This window comes from Symphalangus syndactylus, chromosome 14 (assembly GCF_028878055.3).
Source record: "Symphalangus syndactylus isolate Jambi chromosome 14, NHGRI_mSymSyn1-v2.1_pri, whole genome shotgun sequence".
Classification (NCBI taxonomy): domain Eukaryota; kingdom Metazoa; phylum Chordata; class Mammalia; order Primates; family Hylobatidae; genus Symphalangus; species Symphalangus syndactylus.
Window position 1 is genome coordinate 100,695,662 of NC_072436.2, and position 19,802 is coordinate 100,715,463.

Sequence of the window (19,802 nt, forward strand, 5' to 3'; positions counted from 1 at the left end):
CTGTATTTTAATGAAGACATCGGATGTTTATTTTTGCATTGAAAAAAAAGTATTGGAATTTATTGAAAGGGAAAAACAATGTATGTGTATTTACAAATGTAGTATGTGGCACTTACATTAAATAAAAAACACCTGCAACTATACAGGCTGTGAGAGACTTAGGTAATAGGAAGATAATGGTGATGGTAATGATGATAATGATGACACTTGAGACAAATACCAATATTTCTTGAGTCCCATCTCTTAAACTGTTGTGCCCTTGGCATTTGACCATCATTCTATTTCCATGTAACAGCTTTAAAAGGGAGGTGCCGTAATCCCTATTTAAGATGGAGAACCATCCACTTGTTCATATCAGCAATATTGTGTTCAGTTTTTAGTGCCACTTTTTAATAATGACATTGGCAAGCTCTCTCCACAGAAGGAGGAGCAAAATTGTGATATTACTAGAAGTCATATTATTTAAGAAATTGATAAGAAAGTGGAAGAATAATTAGGACTTGGGGGTTCATAATAACTTCTTTCAGCTACTAAAATGGTTGTCCTTGGGAAGAATTGTTTGGAGAGCTCTCCAAAGGCGGAATGATGGCTAATGGAGGAAAGTCAAATGAAGATTTCATGTTACTGTCATGCCTAACATAAGGAGGAGCTTTGCGACAGGCAGAACTGCTCATATATAATATATGAGAGTATGAGATGTGCTGCTTAGTGAGGCATATACTCTTTCATTCACTTAATCATTTGTTCAGGAAACGTGTTTTGAACATCTCTGATAAAGAACATATGGTCTAGAGAGGAATTTAGTACTACCAAAGCTGGATCAACCAGGTGACAAAGGAAGCTCCAAGAATTAATCGACTAGGAATTGCAAAAATCCATGCTTCCAAAAACCAGTGAGAAGACTAAAAACCCTGATGATATTAAATGACGCATAGTGGGTCCCTTAGTCCTGTATCTCCGAGCATAGTGAAAGAAAGCAAAATTAAAGAGAGTCAGTGTTGAGCTATGTGTGTTGCATTTAAAATGGTGTGACCTGCTAGAAGCTTCACGAACACTTGCTAAGTGTTCTGTTTAGGAAACTGGAAATTCTCATTGTGATCACACACATCTCATAAAACAATCCATCACTTGGATTTCTCTCAGAGGTGAAATAAAGCCATTCCCACATTGCCTGTTAACAGAAATATGCCAGGAATTGAGGCTTGCTCATTGTGTCTACCTAAATTACGTTCTCAGCTGGGTAGTCCTGTCTTACTTTCCAAATCCTGTTTCCTGGGAGTTGAAAGCTTTCCAGTTGGTGTATTTATAGCAGTGGCAAATCCATAGAATCATTGTTCACATTCTAGTAACAGTAACATCTGCAGAAATTCTTTGCCCCAGACAGCAATTTTACCCTCAAACATTGTATTGAAAAGTTGAGGGAAAAAAAAAGAACAACTTCCAGAGAATAACTTCCCTAAGCGTTGCACACAGTAGGCACTTGATATAGCTGGTAGGCTTTCGTCTGATAGAGCCTTGTGTAACTTCCGGAGTCCTAAAGACTGAATTTCAATGCATATATTTTCCTCTTCAATTGCACTTAATAAATAAAAATAGTAGCACTATTTTGGGACTGAATTTTATAAATATCTCTAGGTTCTACTTAGACAGCAATGGTCTACATTTATATGGGGCACTATACTCCATATAGTTGGAGGCAGTTTGTATAAGAGTTAAGTGTGCAATTTGAAGTCTAGTGATTCTGGTTTCATCACTTACTGGTCACATGGCTTTGGAAAAATTATAAAGTTTTTTTTTTCTTTTCTGTAAAATAGATATAAAAATAATACCTAAATCCTAGAATTGTAGGATCATTAAATTAGCTAATGTAGTACATAGAAGTGATTTAGTATGATCCTTGGTACATAGGAAGTGTGAGTCAAAACCAACAGCTCTTGAATAGTGTTGAGTAGAACAATATCCTGGAATGAGGTTTTTAAAAGACAGATGCCCAGCCTCTTTCAGGAGAGGCTCTAATTAGGTAGTTTTGAGATGAGGCTCAGATAATCATATTTTGAACCATTTCTCTAGGAAATTCTGATGCACACCAGAATTTTAAAAATCACTGGATGATTATGACTTTTTGTTTTTACCACTCCCAAACTTAGCCCAGTTGCAGCAAGTTGACTTTGCCTGCTTAAGATGTAAAGAGAGAAAGAAAAATAATTAAGTGTCCCATGTGATGGTACTTGTTGCCATGAATCCATATTTAGCACCTTCTTTCAAATCAAAGCTTGCACTGGTCTCTTGTTATACACTTCAGTGTTGCTCTCCAATCTTCTCAGCCCTGACCCACCAGGAAATCTGCATTGTTAGTGCATACTGAATCTCCACAGCAGTGACCTCACAGAACTCTACATACCACGTGGAGGAGTGAAGCAAAGGTCAGCATCAGCTTTTCAGTATGATGAAAATAAACTGCAGATTTCAAAAATTGGGGAAATAACACAAATTTACTGTTTTCTTTAAACATTGCCATAATTTTCAGATAAGAGTTAATTTTTTAAGTAAGGGCAACTTAAGGTAATAGACTTACAAAGTTTGAGGAATTGTATGTCCTAATTAGAAATTGAGCTTGCTTCATTTTTAAATAGCTTTTATCTTTAAAAAAGCACAGTGCAGTATGTCATTTTAAATAAATATTCCTATTTTTCTAGTTATATATTCTGTATTTTAGTCATTTTTTAAAAATATTTTTGTTTAAAGAAGACCGAGTAAGCCTATAATCAATGTTTGTGTAGAGTTGTTGCAAGTTTTCTCTAATAAAACTTGCTTTAAGCTTTTTATTTCTATCAGTGGTTGCCTTGTCAGTGATTTGTTGACATGAGTCAGAATTTTTCTCCAGCCTAAACCAAAACAACTATTTTCCCTAATTCAGAAAAATATGATTCATAAAACCAATATGATTACATGATGTATGTAGCTTATTTTATTACTACTGCCTTGCATCAATCTGAGAAGTGATGGATACTGTCTGTCTCCAGTAATAAGTAACAGAGAGGAGTTAGTCGAACAAGAGAATTGAGAAAACAGTATCTCTGCTTGGATCAGGGAGAACTAACCTTGTCTCTGCCAAGGATACCTTCAAAGAAGCCGAACTATTCAGTAGCATATTATACAATCTTAATTCTAGAAGATGTATTTTCAATGCTACTAATCCTACTAAAACTGAATGCTATTAGTTTAACACAATGTTTGAGCACTTACTGCATACCAGCGAACAAAGTAGAAAAATTCCCCACCCTTCAGGAGTGTTATTTGAGTGGAGGGCTATTTATAAATAAATAAATGAGCCAGATGACAACATAAAGCATGGTAAGACGGGGAGAGGGACTTTCAGGGATGATGAATGCCCTGAGGTATGGTTGTTTTCCTTTATCCCTATGAGACTGAGATTACATGTGGGGCACTCTGAGATGCTGGACCACCACTGGGTAATGTATTGAGATAAAACACAAATCGGGGGAGGGAGGTATTTTGGACAGCCAGGTTAGGGCCCTGCATATAAATCAAGATTTGCATTAGGAAATAAGCTCAGAGAAGATCTGAGAAAAAGCAGGAGTGATGAGGTTTGTATGAAAATACTATCAGGCAAAATCTGCAGGAGGGCAATAGACCCTGACCTAATACGTTATTGTGTTGTGAAAAGTTGTTTTGTGAAAACTCATGAGCTCAGCTAAAGCTTTATCAGGCTTGAACAAAGAACATATGTTCCTAATTTTAATATTTATAATGAACCAAGTGGACTTTTTAATACCAAACTTATCTATCAATATTTAACTAAATTTTGTGTTCATATACAACATTCAAATTAATAGGAAAAATTCCTCCAGTAAGCTTTTTGAGTGTATTTAGGTGTTTTCCAGTAGAGAGAACATACTGCTTTTTGGAGGTAGTAAAAGTTATTCAAGTGGTATTCCTTTCAATAAATTGTTTTTCAACATCCAAGTTGCAAGCCTACTCTTCAGTTTTCTTACGTCCTTGAACCACAAAGGACAGTTGAGTCCAGAATGATATCAGTGTGATTGGATCCAGGCTTATAGACCAAATAGGTTTTTACTGATCATGATCACAGCCAATTGACACTTTCTTTTTTACCATGTATACTATGTCAGTGAGGTACTCACAGAGGTTGTCTTGTCAACAGACATTCAGGTCCTTCTTGGGGAACAAAAGACTTTCATATCATGTTTTTTGCATGTGATGCTTGTATGCAGAACCTATGGACTGTTTTCTACATAGAAGGTCTATAGTACACAATTTAAATTGGCCTGAGACCAGTGTAGTTACTTAACTTGGTTGCATGCCCAGGTCCATTTCATGACACAGACCAGTGACAAATGTTCTCATTGCCAGAAGCTTTTGAGTATTTTCCCCCTTTTGTTTCTTAATACATTGTCACCATGTGCCAAAAGCTGTAAAGAACTTAGATAACATTTAGATAAATTTCTATCTCTGGGACATGTTACTGGAAAATAAGTCTCCAAGATGATTGCACTTTAGCTACATGAAAAGACTTCAGATAAATATTCCTGAAGGTTGATTTCAGACAAGAGAGTGACATTAAAGAGCATGTGATCAATTTTTATTTATTTTGACCAATTCTTCAAGCAGGGATCATGATTTGGGGTCACATTTTAAGTTACATACCAACTTTAAAATTCACTGTTCTTTTTCCCTTTTTAAATGCTAGTTCAGTACTAACCCAGTTGGATCTAGCAAATGCAGATACAAAAGCAGTTGTAACAGGCATAGCCAACTGAAATTCTAAAAAAAAAAAAAAATTCTTAGGAAAGAAAATGGTTATTTACCTTACTCACTCTAATCTAGTATCATTGAGGCCCAACTTTGACTAACCTTCCATTTTTCTAGAAATTATTATGTTTTGGAATTCAGCATTAATAATAATAAAATGTTAACCATATTACTGTATTGATAACCACCATACTGATGAACTAAAAAAGGGAAAACATATGATCATCTCAATAGATATTGAAAAAGCAATCAACTAAGCCCAACATCTGTCCCTGATATTAAGAACTCTCAGAAATATTAGGAATAGCAGGAAGTTCTTCAACCTAATAAAGGACATATATGAAAAAACTAAAATTAACATCATACTTAACAATGAAAGACTGAATGCTTTTCTCCTAATATTGGGAATAAAGCGAGGATGTCTTGGCTCTCACCACTTTTATTCAACATTGTACTGGAGGTGCTAGCCAGTGCAATAAAGCAAGAAAAAAAATTACATCCAGATTGGAAAGGCAGAAATAAACCTCTGTATTCATAGACAACATGATTATTTATATAAAAATCTGATAAAAATCTATAAAACCACTAAAACTAGTAAGGGAGTTTAACAAGTTTGCAGGGTACAAGATTAATATGCAGAAATTAATTGTATTTCTAAATACTAGAAACAAATACAAACTGATATTAGAAAAACAATACCATTTACAATGTCATCAAAAATATAAAATACTTAGGGATAAATCTGACCAAAAGATGGGCAAGACTTGTACACTGAAAATTAAGAACATTCCTGAGAGTAATTAAAGAAAACCTAAATAAATGGAGAGATATGCCTTTCACAGGTCAGAAAACATCATATTTTTAAGATAATAATTCTTCCCAAATTGATCTAGAGATTCAACATAATTCCAGTGAAAATCCCAATAAGGATTTTTTTGTGTGTGTGTAAATTTTTCAAGCTCTTTCTAAAGTTCATGTAGAAATACAGAGGACCTACAATAACTAAAATACCGCTGGGAAAAAGAAGAACAAAAGGATAACACTACTTGATTTCAAGATTTATTTTATTGTTTCAGGTACTAAGCTAGTGTGGTAGTGGCATAAAAATAGAAATAAGTGATTAGAAAGGAATAAACTATGGAAATAGATCCACACATATATGAATAAACTGGTTTTGGGTTTTGTTGTTGTTATTCTAACAGAAATACAAGGCAATTCTGTGCAGAACAAATGCTTCCAGAAATATTGTATATTCAGCAAATAAAAAATGAATTTGGATCTATTACTTCACACTATATGCACAAATTCCAAATATATCTGAAACCTAATAAAAAACCTAAATTATATTTTTTTCAAAAAACGGTGAAGAAAGTCTTTGAGAACTTAGATTAGGCAAAGATTTCTTAGATTCTTTATCCAAAACATTATCTATTTTTAAAAATTGATAACATTTAAACCTTTTACTCTGAAATATGTTGTTCAGTGAAGGAAAAGACAGGCTAGACTGAAAGAAAATATTGGCAAATAGTATATCTAACAAAATATTTATATCAGAATATTTAATTAACACTCAAAATTTAACAATTAAGACAACATACCATAAAATTGATCAAATATTTGAGTAGATATTTCACTAAAGAAAACACATGTTAACAAATAAGCACATGGAAATATGCTCAACATCATTTAGTCACTAGGGAAATGTAAATTAACCCCAATGAAATAGTAATGCACACTGAATAGAGTAGCTACAATTAAAAATTGACCATATCCGGATACTGTGACTCACACCTGTAATCCTAACATTTTGGGAGGCCAAGGTGGGAGGTTCACTTGAACCCAGCAGTTCAAGACCAGTCTAGACAATATAGGAAGAACCTGTCTCATTAAAAAAAAAAAAACATTGACTATACCAAATATTTATAAATACATGGAGAAACCTAAACTCGACTACACTGCTGGTTGGAATGTAAAATGGTACGATTACCTTTGGAGACAGTTTTTTAAAAAGTTAAACATACACTTACCATATAATCCAGCCATTCTACACCTTGGTATCTACCCAACAGAAAAGAAAACATATAGCTGTTCGAAGACTTGTACAGCTCAAAACAAGCTAGATATCTATTAGCAAGTGAATAGGTAATCAAATTGTAGCATTTCCATACACAGAAATACTACTCAGCAATAAAAAGGAATGAACAATTTATATATCACACAACATGGATGACTCTTAAAATAATTAGGCTGAGTGAAAGCCTGACTCTCCTTCTTCCCCTCCCCAAAGTACATAGTGGATTATTCTATTTGTGTAAAATTATTAGAGATTCATACTAATCCACAGTGACAAGATTATTGATTACTTGGAGAGGGACTAGGTAGAGAAGAGAATTTTGGGGGGTAATGGATATGTTTATTATCTTGATTATAGCAATGGTGCATATATCTGTGTGTGTATATATGTAGTATATGCAGTGTATGTATACATATATTTCATACACACATATACATAGGTGTGTATGTATTTCAAAACCCATTAGATTTATCACATTGAACACTTTATGTTCAGTTTATTATATGTCAGTGATACATCAAATAAAGCTGTTAAAAAACTGGAACAATAGATCTCTAGAACATGGGAGTAATTGTGAAAAGAATATACAATGTAAAACTAATCTATAGTTTTCTACAGTTGATAAAGTTCGGCATTATATCTGGCACACTATGATTCCAAATCTAAAAGTAGGAGCTTCTGCTTCTATTTATGTGATTAACTTGGTATCCAGTCTTATCTTGTATTTTCCAATGTGTGTGATCCATTGGTTTAGAATCAGAAGTCCATCCTTATAGAAACTTAGGAAATATACAGGATATATAGAAAAATTTGCTTCCATACACATATTTATACCTATATATTTTATTTATTTATATTTATACTTGTACTTATCTAAAACCTTTTATACTTTTATAATTTGTGGAGAAAATGCCCTTCAGAGTCAAATACTGAATATAAAAACAGAATTTGATTAAAATGTTACAGGATGAAGTTTCCTGGACCACTGTTAGCGGATGTGTGATGAGCAAAGAGGCACCATTAATACAACCTATGATGAAAATAGTACCCCTCACAGTTGCGCATCATGATGACCCTGGTAGTTTATTTTATTGGAAAATAATCATAATCTATTGTTGTAGCTTTCAACTTCATGAGTAAACAAAGAAGGTGATTCAAAGTCCCCTACTAACAGGGCTTTCCTATGAGGTAAAGGTGGATAACAATAAGCTCAGCAAGTGTGTTTATTGAGGTGATGTTCCTGTAAACTTTGCAACAAGACAGAGCTGACTTGCCTGTTTCCAGTACAATGTAGTCAGCCTGAAGCCTGAGGGTAAATCCTAGCCATGAATTTTTTGTCTAGCCTAGGGAGAAGATGGTGATTTAATAAATCAAAAGGAGTGAGAACGAGCTGTACCTCTTTGAGATGCAAGGGAGGAGGGAAGGGGAGTAGGTCAAGTCCCCAAACATTTGTTTCCTTTCACAAGTGCGTCTTTGTACTGGTTTACATTTGATGTAGAACTGAGTATTTTCTGAGTTTGCAGAGACGATAAGGACAACTTGCTTTTATTTTTGTTATCGATTCTAAAGTGATATTTGTTGTAGAAACTGATAATGAACCAGTCTTGTAAATGCAGTATTCAAAACAAAGTCTATTTTTAATATTTTAATTATGCAAGTAATCCATGTTCGTTCCAGAAAAAGAATAGAAGATAAAGAGAACAAAACAACAAAAAATTACAGAAACTAAATCCTTATATAATTCCACTACTTGGGGATACAATTGTCAATACTTTCTGGATGTCCTTCCAGATATATTCTTTGTATATACACCCAAATATAAATATATACACTTGTAAGATATATAAAGACATCAAATTTTAAATATTCTTCTATAGTTTTTATTTCACTCAACATGTTACTAAACTTTTGATTTCAGTAAATATACATCATACCACCATATTAATGCCTTCGATTTTCTCATTATAGGAATGAATCAAAATTTTTTGACTAATCTGAAGGCTATTTGTAAAATTTATTTATTTATAATTTTCTTTTTTTTCTGAAGAAAAAATGATTTTTTTCTATGCAATGACGCTAGAAGAAACTGATTTAAAAGTTACAGCTCTGAATGTTAAATGACAAAAGGTTTTGGAGTCATGCCTTTTGACCTACTAATTTTGCAATTCTGTTGAACACCAAGTGTTTTTTAGTGGTTATTACGTGATATTTAATGTGCATATTTTGGTCATCACTATTCTAATTCCCATTGACTGACATGTTGGGGACCTCATTCATTTCTTTCAGTTTTTAAACCTATAGATTGATACTAATCTATTCAATGTACTTAAAATGTAAAGGAACCCCAGGTGTTTAGACAATTAACCAATACAAATTATTTCTCTCAGTTTCTAAACCTATAGATTGATACTATTAAATTTATTTAAAATGTAAAGGAACTCCAGGTATTTAGACAATTAAACCAATAAAAATTAGGTCAAAGAACATCAAACTTTTCTTTTAAGCTAATATAAAAATATCTAAGACCTTCTGCTGATTGTCATATAGCATAAGGGTATGTGAGTAAATGGTTGCTAAACTGCATTTTGGCACTAACATATGACCAGATTCATCTGTTGGGATCCCATGCCATGGTCCCATGGCAGTGAGCTATTGTGGAAAATGTATTCTACTGAGAGGAGGGAGATGAAGGAAGTGATCACTAAGGTTTGTGAGCTTGAGGGGAGGTCTCTTAGCCCCTCCAGAGCTCAGATTGTTCATCTTCAAAACCATGGTGCTAAAGAATATAGCTCTAAATTTTTCTCCAGTGCAAATATTCTATGCTTCTGTGACAGAGAACTCTGAAGTCACATGGCCTGAGTCAGGGCAGCTGCTACAGACCCAAATACTACAGATCCTTGGCTGCTTGGTGTACATCCCTGGCCACTGACCTCTTCTCACCTACTGTTCTTTCTCTCTTAATTGATTCTGTCCTGACCCAGGAGTCAGATCTTAACTGTGTATCCGAACACCTTCTTTGTCTTGCACTTTATTTCCTCAGTTCTCAATTATGACCTGTTTCTTGCTTGTGTTCTGGGGAGTTTTCCATGTCTCACTGGGTTAACCCAAACTACTTGGGGTTCCCGTAACCCTTAGGGCTACACTGTAAATGTGCTGCCTGTGACCATGGCATCCAAGGCTCGTCATAAGACTGGACTGGGTCTGCACCAACTCCATACATCTGGAAGAAAAGAAAAGCTTCAACACCTCATTGCCTTGGACACAGTAATTGCTTAGAAGATGTTAGTACAGATACATGTATGACATGAATAAACTTGAAACCATTCTGCTAGGTGAAAGAAAGCCAAACACAAAAGGCGACATATTGTGTGATTCCATTTGTATGAAATAATCAGAAATACAAAGTAGGCTAGTGATTGCCAGGGGCTGAGGGGAAGGGAAAGCAGGAGTGAATGGTTATTGGTACAGGGTTTCTTTTGGGGCTGAATACAATGTTCTGGAATTAGAGCATGGTGATGCTTGCACAACCTTATGAATATACTAAAAACCACTGAATTATACACTTTTAATATGTTGGATTTTATTATATGTAAATTATATATCAATAAAAAATGGTTAGGACGGGAACGATGGCTCACGCCTGTAATCCCAGCACTTTGGGAGGCTGAGGTGGGCGGATCATGAGGTCAGGAGTTTGAGACCAGCCTGGCCAACATAGTGAAACCCTGTCTCTACTGAAAATACAAAAATTAGCTGGGCATGGTGGCACGCACCTGTAGTCCCAGCTACTTTGGAGACTGAGGCAGGAGAACCTCTTGAACCTGGGAGGTGGAGATTATGGTGAGCCGAGGTTGCACCATTGCACGCCAGCCTGGGCAACAGAGCGAGACTCTGTCTCAAAAAAAGAAAAAAGTTAAGTAAAATATTCAAGTGATCATTCATTTACACAATATGACCTGCTTAGACATTTGAGAATATTTCAGTAACCAATTTTAGGGAGATAATAGAATCAGGTCGCTCCAGCCAAAAACACGTATCCTTCTTATCTGTGCGCCTTCCAAAGCCTGAAGTACTCTTTCCCTAGGGAAGAAGCTATGATGATTACTGTAGACATAGCAGCAACAGGGAGCTGCAGTAAATATCTATAAACTTTATTCCTGTGTTGAAAATGTAGCTGTTGCCTAAAATATTAGAAATACCTTTTGACTAAGAAGTTAAATAAGGAAGAAACAAAATTTACCTAAAGCACTGTCACCTTGGTATGTGTCCCCTCAAAAGCTAAATGCAGTAAAAATAATGAAACATCAACAATAACAAAACAGGTTGGATTTCACTGGTGAGGCTTTTTTTTTTTCACTGCAAAATAATTGGTTCAACTAGTTATTTCACCATGTCTAAGCATTTTAGGTTGCATGAATGCAATTTCAGCATCTCCAGTTAACTATGGAGACCAACTGTCCACAGGACCCAGTCCCCCAAATATTTTGGAAGGCTGTTTCTTCCACTCCTCCCCAGGAAGATTTATACTCTGTCTTCTCTAAATGCTGAGAGCAAGTCCTATTTTTAAAAGCCTCCAGAGAAGATGCTTCTACAAAGAGATGGGATGACAAAGTTTTGCCCTTTGCAGCATTCCCAGTGGAGCTAATCAGCCAGGTGTCTGATCTCCATGGCATCTACCTGACTCCCTTTCCCCCCTAGGACTGAGCCCCTGTCGGAAACAATTGTGAGCCCAATACACCTTTAAGGTTTGTTTTTATTTTATTTTTTTTCCAGAGAAATTCCTTCTGCTTACTGAGTAAAGTATAGCACTAGGATATTGGTGGTGATTCCCAGAAGTCTCGGTAGCTCAGAGCCTTAAACATCACTTAAGAGAAAACCTTCCAAGCTTCTTCCTGTCATTTACTGTCTAGCAGAAATGGCCCAGGTTCCCTCAAACCACGAAGCATTTGGTTATTTTCTGTAGCATGTTGTATCAGCATATCCAGTGACCTTTCTACTCCACCTTTGCTGTCCCTCGAATCAGATCTGAAAATTGTCTACCTTTGTAGAAAAAACAAATGAAGTACAGGTTTGCCCAGGATAACCCAGTAAAGTAGTGATTGGCTGAGAATGCAGATCTGAAGGCTCTATCCTATTAAGTTGATATCATTCCAATTTGATTCAAGGTATTTTTTTCATAATAGGAAAGATAATGTCACTGCCACGAATCGTGAGGCACCTTCTCCTCAGAAATTAGCAAAAAGCAGATGCCACACTAAGCACTTGGTGCTTTAAGGACCAGAAATTCTCTAGTAGTCTGTATATTGGGCCAAAATGGGATTTCTTAGGCTTGAGAAACAAAACTTGCTTGAAAAGTATTTGTTTACTTTTATTTATATTATTTTATTTCATTCCATTTCATATTATCTCAGTATTTCATTTATTTATTTATTTTTCTGACTCTTTTAAGCAGGTCTTCTTATCCTGCTCTTTATGATGCAGAACTGGCAATTATTTTCAGTTGTGACTGTTTAGAATGTTACATGATCAAAAATCAATGCTTCCTATATGGGGCAGCCTACATAGAATTAAGTACTAACTATCAATTTCCCCCTGGAAGGTTCTGATGCCTTTGCTGCTATCCTATGCCATTGAAAGGCACAAACTAGAATGAGGTACATTTGCACACTTGGTTCCTTTCTGTGAACAAAGTGTGTTACTGACCAGACGCACCTCTGGTAACCAGGAGCTTGGCTACTTATGCAAAGAAATCTCATCAGAGACTGTACCCCTTTAGCCAAATTCTAATGCTAAAACCAAAATGGGATGTTATTTTGAGGCTTTTGTTTCCTTTCACTGAATTATTTATATCTTTTTAAAAACTTTATTGCAGTAAAAAATATAAAATTTACTATCCTGACCATCTTAAGTGTACAGTTCAATAGTGTTAAGTATACTCACATCGTTGTGAAACGAATCTCCAGAACTTCTTTGTCTTACAAAATTAAAACACTGTACGCATTAAACAACTCCCCTTTTCCCCTTCTCCGAGCCCCTGATAAATACCATTTTGCTTTCTATTAATTTTACTACTTCAGATACTTCATATCATGCAATCATATTTGCCTTTATGTGACTACTGTATTTCACTTAGCACAGTGTCCCCAAAGTTCAACCATGTACCATGTGACAGGGTTTTCTTCCTTTTTTAAGGCTGAATAATATTCTGTTATATTGGGGTGTGTGTGTGTGTATCACATTTTGTTTACCCAGTTATCTGTTTACTGACACTTGTTTGCTTTCACCTCTTGGCTATTGTGGACAGTGCTGCTATGAACATGGATGAGCAAGTATCTCTTGAAGACCTTTCTTGTGAATATTTTGGATATATGAATCCTATATATTGATTTTTTTCAACTTATGGACTAAAACAGAACAAGCCTTTACTGTAGTAAATGCAGTGATACTCTTCATTAAGCAAACAAAAAAATCAGAGATTTATTCTCTGACTCATCACAATATTCCTTCGGCATAGATTGGTGGAAAGTATTACCTTCCCCATTCCCTGGATAGGAAAATTGGAGCAGAAATGTTCCTCCCCCTAGCCAACCAGCCATGGAGCCTGGCCTTGACTTCAGATCTGCTGATTTCTACTTATGTGCAGTAATTGACATTGGGGCTTAATTAAGAAACTGTGTTCCAAACGGAAAGATTTGCCATTATTTGGGCAAAGGCTTGTTGACTTTGGCACGAGAACCAAGTGTCACACTTTCCTTTGGCACCTGTGAATATTCTTGTCCAGTTGGTATATATTTCCAAGAATGTTTCCCATTGGCCTATTTTGGATTCCATTTATAAAATGTTAAGGGATAATAACATTTACCAAGTACATGTCTGAAAGTTTGCACTGAAATATTCCACGCTATGCCCCCCCACAACCATTCCTTTTTTTATTTATCCTTAAATGCCCTTACACCTTCAGTATTCTCACAGCCCTTTTGTTCTGCCTCAAAGTCAGACCCTTCTCAATTCCTGCCTCTATATTAAGATAAATAACCAAAACATCTTCAACTTGCCATCTTGTTATGTAAGTCCAATGCTGACATTATTTCTTTTCTCAGCCCTGCCATTTGAGGCTGAGATTTCGAGCTGCTGCTCGAAATGAGCATTCCTCATCTCCTTTCCATTTCATAAATGTGGATGCTCACTGGTTTTCCTCTTATTTGGGCTCCCCCAAGCTTATCTGCTTACTGGTTTGCCTTTCTATTTATGCATGGTCAGATGTCAAATGCGTCTGTATAAGAGCATGAGCATCCCAGAATAGACAGTTCCTTGGAAATACATTCATCCTCCCAAAACCTGTAAGGGAAAACAAACAGCTGCTTAGGAGCATGCATTTAAGATGTGCCAAGCAACAAAATGCACCATCCTGCTTGAATTCATTTACCAAGTAATATGTACAATGCTCCTCTTAGTTGTTGTCTAATAGGAATGTGTATATAATGTCAAAAAAGCAGTACAAACTGCCTGTTTTACAAAATATATTTAAGTGTCTTATTTTCTTACAAATGTCTATACTCTATCTGCATTATCCTAAAAAATAAGTGTGCTTCTTTCTCTTGTAATACACTTGGCAAACATGTACATGAAAGTGAATTATGTCAGTGAAGTAGTGCTAATCTTTGGAATGTAAAACTATCTTTTCTATTAGACAGTCAGAAAGGTAAACTGTTATAGGAAGTGTGGGGACATCACAGTGCATTTGTGTATCTAACAAACGTTATTGAGCACATACTGTGTGTCAAATGCTTATCACAGCCTCTGAAATATTAATAATCCCTTTTCCTGAATAGTGTGTACATACCTTCATAACTTGATCCATCCTCTCAGTTATTAATTTACATATTTGTCTCACTCCCTATACCAGTGATTCTTAACTATCTGGCAATGTCTAGAGACATTTTTGATTGTCAAAACTGGGAAGATGCTATTGATATCTAGTGGGTAGAGGTTAGGGATGCTGCTAAATAACCTACATTTCACATGACTTCCCTCACGACTAAAAATTATCAGCCCTCAACATCCAGTGCTGAGCTTGAAAACTGCTCCAGGCTATGAACCCTGAGGAGCAGGAACTGTGTCGTGGTCATCCTTCTATCTTCACTACTTCACAGGTAGAAGGGGCTTCCCAAGTGGTGGCAGTGAAACTGCTGTGGAAATTCCAGGCCTGCAAAGATTAATAGGACAAGGCTCTTTCCTAGAGCCTTGCTACTCAAATGCAATCCATGGACCAGCAGAACAGCTGTCACCTGGGAAGTTGTTAGAAATGCACAATTTGAAGCCCCACACCAGACCTACTGAGTCAGAATCCTCATTTTAAAAAACTTCTTAGGTGATGCAGATGCACTTTAAAGTTTAGAAGCACTGACCTAAACGTGTTAGCATCAAATGGATGGGGTGGGTAGGCTGAAGATCCTCAAAAGCAGAAGTCCATGTTCACCTGACTAAAATAGGCAACGGAATTCCACCTGGATTCATCTCTGGCAGGCGCATGAGATCTAGGTGAGCATAGCTGAGCCCAGAAAACAGCTAGAGTTGGGGATCTCAGAGCTCCAGTTGCAAACCCAGCTAAAACAATGCAGCACCAACAAATTAGAAGACAGTGGAGGTGATCAGTGAGCAGACGCGGCAGCACACGAGGCAGTGGCTGGGTCAAGAAAAGGGGCATGACGAGACTCTAGGCAGTTCATGTTGAAGAGGATGCCAAACAGCGCTGAAAAGGAGGCTGACAATGGGAAAGGACAGGCCATGTGCCAAACCCAGGAGAGGCCAAAGCTCTGAGACTGCGGGGGTGAGAGGCAGCAGCCCAGACTGGCTACAGGCTGTTCATTCCATCGTCTGGGTGGCTCAGGTTCATTAGGAGAATCAAGTTACTCAGAATCCTTATACAATAGTCCTTCCAGGACTTGACAATGTGGTAATTAACACGGAGATTCCAGAAATGCCTTGGATTTGAGTTCTGTCTATAATAGGGTGATGTGTCTGGAATCTGGATATTGAAAATTGCTATTCCAACATCCTCCTTATTTCCTTCAAGAAGGATCAAGTGGACTAAAAATCTAATCAAAAGGGCAAATATGGACTAGATGGAAGTACATCTCTGAAGGGCCAGTTATGATAGCATTTGTCAGATTTTCCAGGGGTTCTTCTGTAGTTACCGTTAAAACACTACCACGTGTTTGAATATTATCACATTATTAAAGTTTATGAGAGACATTAAAGGACTCAAATATTGTGCTTCTGTTATTTCGCATTTATTCAACAGTTCCTGGAGCCCTTTCATAAGGAGATGTTGACCTCCAGCTTATCTTGGTAAATGACGTCTTGTTGATCCGGGTGCCTGTCACAACCTAACCATGACCTAGAACATTTTACTTGCTCTGAAAGAAAAAGGAGAATTGTCAGCTGCCCAGGTTGTGGTTAGAGGAAAACACAAGCTCCTTTAATAGAGCAACTGGCCTTCCTTCTCTTGCTTCAAGTTACCTTCAGCAATTGTGTATGTCTCAGGCTTATCTCAGACCTGAACAAAGTGAGGTCTGGAAAACCCAGAATCACCCTCGTATTGCAAAGAGGACAAGTGGCTCAGTCTTCTGGGAAATCACCAAGGATTCCTGCGAGTCCATTTTTATAGCAAATTATACATCTGGATTGTACCTAAAACTTTATTTCAGCTTATAACTAGGCCTTGCAAGTCAACTCATTGCCATATGTTTTTCTCTTTCCCCTAGCACCTTTAGGAGCACCCAGGAACATATGCAATCAGATACCTAGAGGTTCCCCAAATGTGAGATGGGCCAAGAAAGACAAAGTCAAGTTAGTGGAGTATTTTGTCTTTAACATGGGCTGTACTTGCCAGAACTCAGTGTGTTGTGCCCGTGCAGTGCATTTTGCAGCAAAGCTATCAATGGGTGCCTAAAATATATCTCTTCCTTCCACTTTCCCCAGCCAGTGCTGGCCCCCTGAGAACTCTAGCCACCAATCAGACTCAGAATGTGATGAGTGTGTGTGCAACTAAGCGGGTAATAACTCTTGAAGTAAAACCTCCTCCTCTTTGGGAAAGCTTCTTTCCTGCTACAGGGGTGTGGCAGGGCAGGGTGAGGGACTTCAAAACCTAGAATTGCTCAAGGTTTTTAAATTGAATGAACATAGCAGCGTATGGTCAGCTGAGAATTGTACTTCTGGAAATCATCACTTATCCAAAATAAATCAGATTTTGGCAGTGTGTAGTAACTGTATACAGATTCAATTCATTTTGCTAGTGCTTACAGTCTACAAGAAAGAAAGAATTGAAAATGTCTCATTGGTTTTCCCTCTTCTAAATGTTTAGATCTCCATTGGCTCCCAGGGCTTGCTTGACAGACTTTCAAGATCCTGTGGCCTAGTTTTAGAATGTTATGGCTAAGGCCATTCTTGCAGGAGTAAGGTGGTATCACATTGTGGTTCTGAAGGGAACACTTCTTCACTGCTGGGGGGAATGTAAACGAGTACAACCACTATGGAAAACAGTGTGGAGATTCCTTAAATAACTAAAAGTAGAACTACCATTTGATCCAGTAATTCCACTCCTGGGTATTTTCCCAGAGGAAAAGAAGTCATTACAGAAAAAAGATACTTGCACATGCATGTTTATAGCAGCACAGTTTGCAACTGCAAAAATATAGAATCAGCTCAAATGCCCTCAGTCAACAAGAGCATAAAGAAATTATTTTATATATATATCATATATATGATATATATGTTATATAGGTATATATACATATATATATGTTATATAGGTATACACACATATATTGATATATATGTGTGTATACACACACACACACACACACACACAATGGAATACTACCCAGCCATAAAAAGGAATGAATTAATGGCATTTGCAGCAACCTGGAGGGAACTGGAGACTATTATTCTAAGGGAAGTAACTCAGGAATAGAAAACCAAAGATCATACATTCTCACTCATAAATGGGAGCTAAGCTATGAGGATGCAAAGACATAAAAATGATACAATGGATTTTGGGGACTTGGAGGGAAGGGTGGGAGGGAAGTGAGGGATAAAAGACTACAAACCGGGGCTGGGTGCAGTGGCTTACACCTGTAATCCCAGAACACTGGGAGGCTAAGGCAGGTGGATCACTTGAGATCAGGAGTTCAAGACTAGCCTGGCCATCATGGCAAAACCCCTTCTCTACTAAACACACACACACACACACACACACACACACACACACAGATTAGCCCGGTGTGGTGGCAGGCGCCTGTAATACCAGCTACTTGGCAGGCTGAGGCAGGAGAATTGCTTGAACCCAGGAGTCAGAGGTTGCAGTGAGCTGAGATTGTGATGCTGCACTCCAGCCTGGGCAATAGAGCAAGACTCCATCTCAAAAAAAGATTTCGGTTCAGTATATATACTGCTTGGGTGATGGGAAATCTCACAAATCACCACTAAAGAACTTACTCATGAAACCAGGTACCACCTGTTTCCCCCCAAAACCTATGGAAATGAAAAATTTTTAAAAAAGTTTTAAAAAAGAATTTTATGGATAAGGAACTTTCCATATCTGGACCTCAAGTGATCCACCTGCCTTAGCCTCCCAATGTGCTGGGATTACAGGCGTAAGCCACCGCAGCCAGCCCCAATTTGTAGTCTTTTATCCCTCACTTCCCTCCCACCCTTCCCTCCAAGTCCCCAAAATCCACTGTATCATTTTTATGCCTTTGCATCCTCATAGCTTAGCTCCCATTTATGAGTGAGAACGTATGATCTTTGGTTTTCTATTCCTGAGTTACTTCCCTTAGAATAATAGTCTCCAGTTCCCTCCAGGCTTTTCCAAACCTGAAACTTTGAAGACAGTTATAGCCTGAAGGTAATCAGTTCGGATTCAGTTGGGATAAGTTTTGGATTCATATTTATGTTCTAATACTAACTTAGCCACTAACAGCTTTGTGGCCTTGGACAAGTTATCACAACTTCAACTTCAGTTTCTTTATGTCTAAGATGGGACTTATAACATCCAGTTTATAGTGTTGTTTTAAATCTTAAAGGAAATTATACATATAGAGCACTTAGCAAATTCTCAGCACATAGAATTCAGTGAATGAAGGTTATTATCACTATTTTTATCATTTTTATTATCCCAGATCATGGAGCTAGTTAGTGCAAAAATCAAGATGCAAAGCTGAAGACCACCTATCTTCAGCCCTCTGAACTTCCTTGACCATTTTTCTTCCTCTATTTCCAAAAAATTGTAGGGATCAACCACATTTTCTTACCTCCTTTCACCTTGAAATATCCCTATCCTCAAAAAAAGGACAATTACATATAGATTATTACTAAATATCAAGTAAATCGTCTTAACCTACTAGTGTGAGAAATGTGTTGGTAACTCATCACAGTTCTTTGCTCTACATATTTGGTTAAATACTTTGTCCTGGATTTTTAAGATCGTTCTGCAAAAAAAAAGATACCCTATAAAGCAAAATAAATGACTGCTGCAGCTGGATTAATTTCTCAACGGCTGCTGGTGTCTTCAGACTTTTCCTGACTTTGCTCCTGGAGAGGCTTGTCATTCTCAAGGCCAGAAGGGCTAGGTTTCTCGTCTCCAGAATCTGAGCTCAAGTTCTAGTCTGTGGTGAAATTGAAGCCTCAGAGCATGAGTCTGAGGTTTGAACTGCCGAGAATTCCTGGGCTCAGAAGGGCACAGTGGGGCTCAAGAAACTAGTTTACCATGCATGTCTTGTTTCAGACTTATGCTGAGGCACTAAACAATACTTTGTTTTTATGGGCCAGCCTAGGAAACAAATAAGAAACATAGAATGTCTTTTTTTATGGAATGGAACATTCTGGATTTTAAACACTCGAACTTCTAAAGCAGTGAAGCACATCCTGGCTC

The 19,802-nt window shown here is 37.1% G+C and overlaps 1 protein-coding gene across 21 annotated transcripts in view; it reads left to right on the plus strand.

Annotated features, from left to right (window-relative positions):
• Positions 1-19,802, plus strand: part of SLC8A1 (solute carrier family 8 member A1) — a 352,695-nt gene that overhangs the window by 136,767 nt on the left and 196,126 nt on the right. Inside the window, exon 2 of one of the 21 annotated variants that reach the window (XM_063616888.1) lies at positions 2,325-2,423. The exons of the other annotated variants lie outside the window; for them this stretch is intronic. The gene's annotated coding sequence lies outside the window, so the exon portion shown is untranslated. The remainder of the gene's footprint in view (positions 1-2,324; positions 2,424-19,802) is intronic. 21 annotated transcript variants of the gene reach the window in all.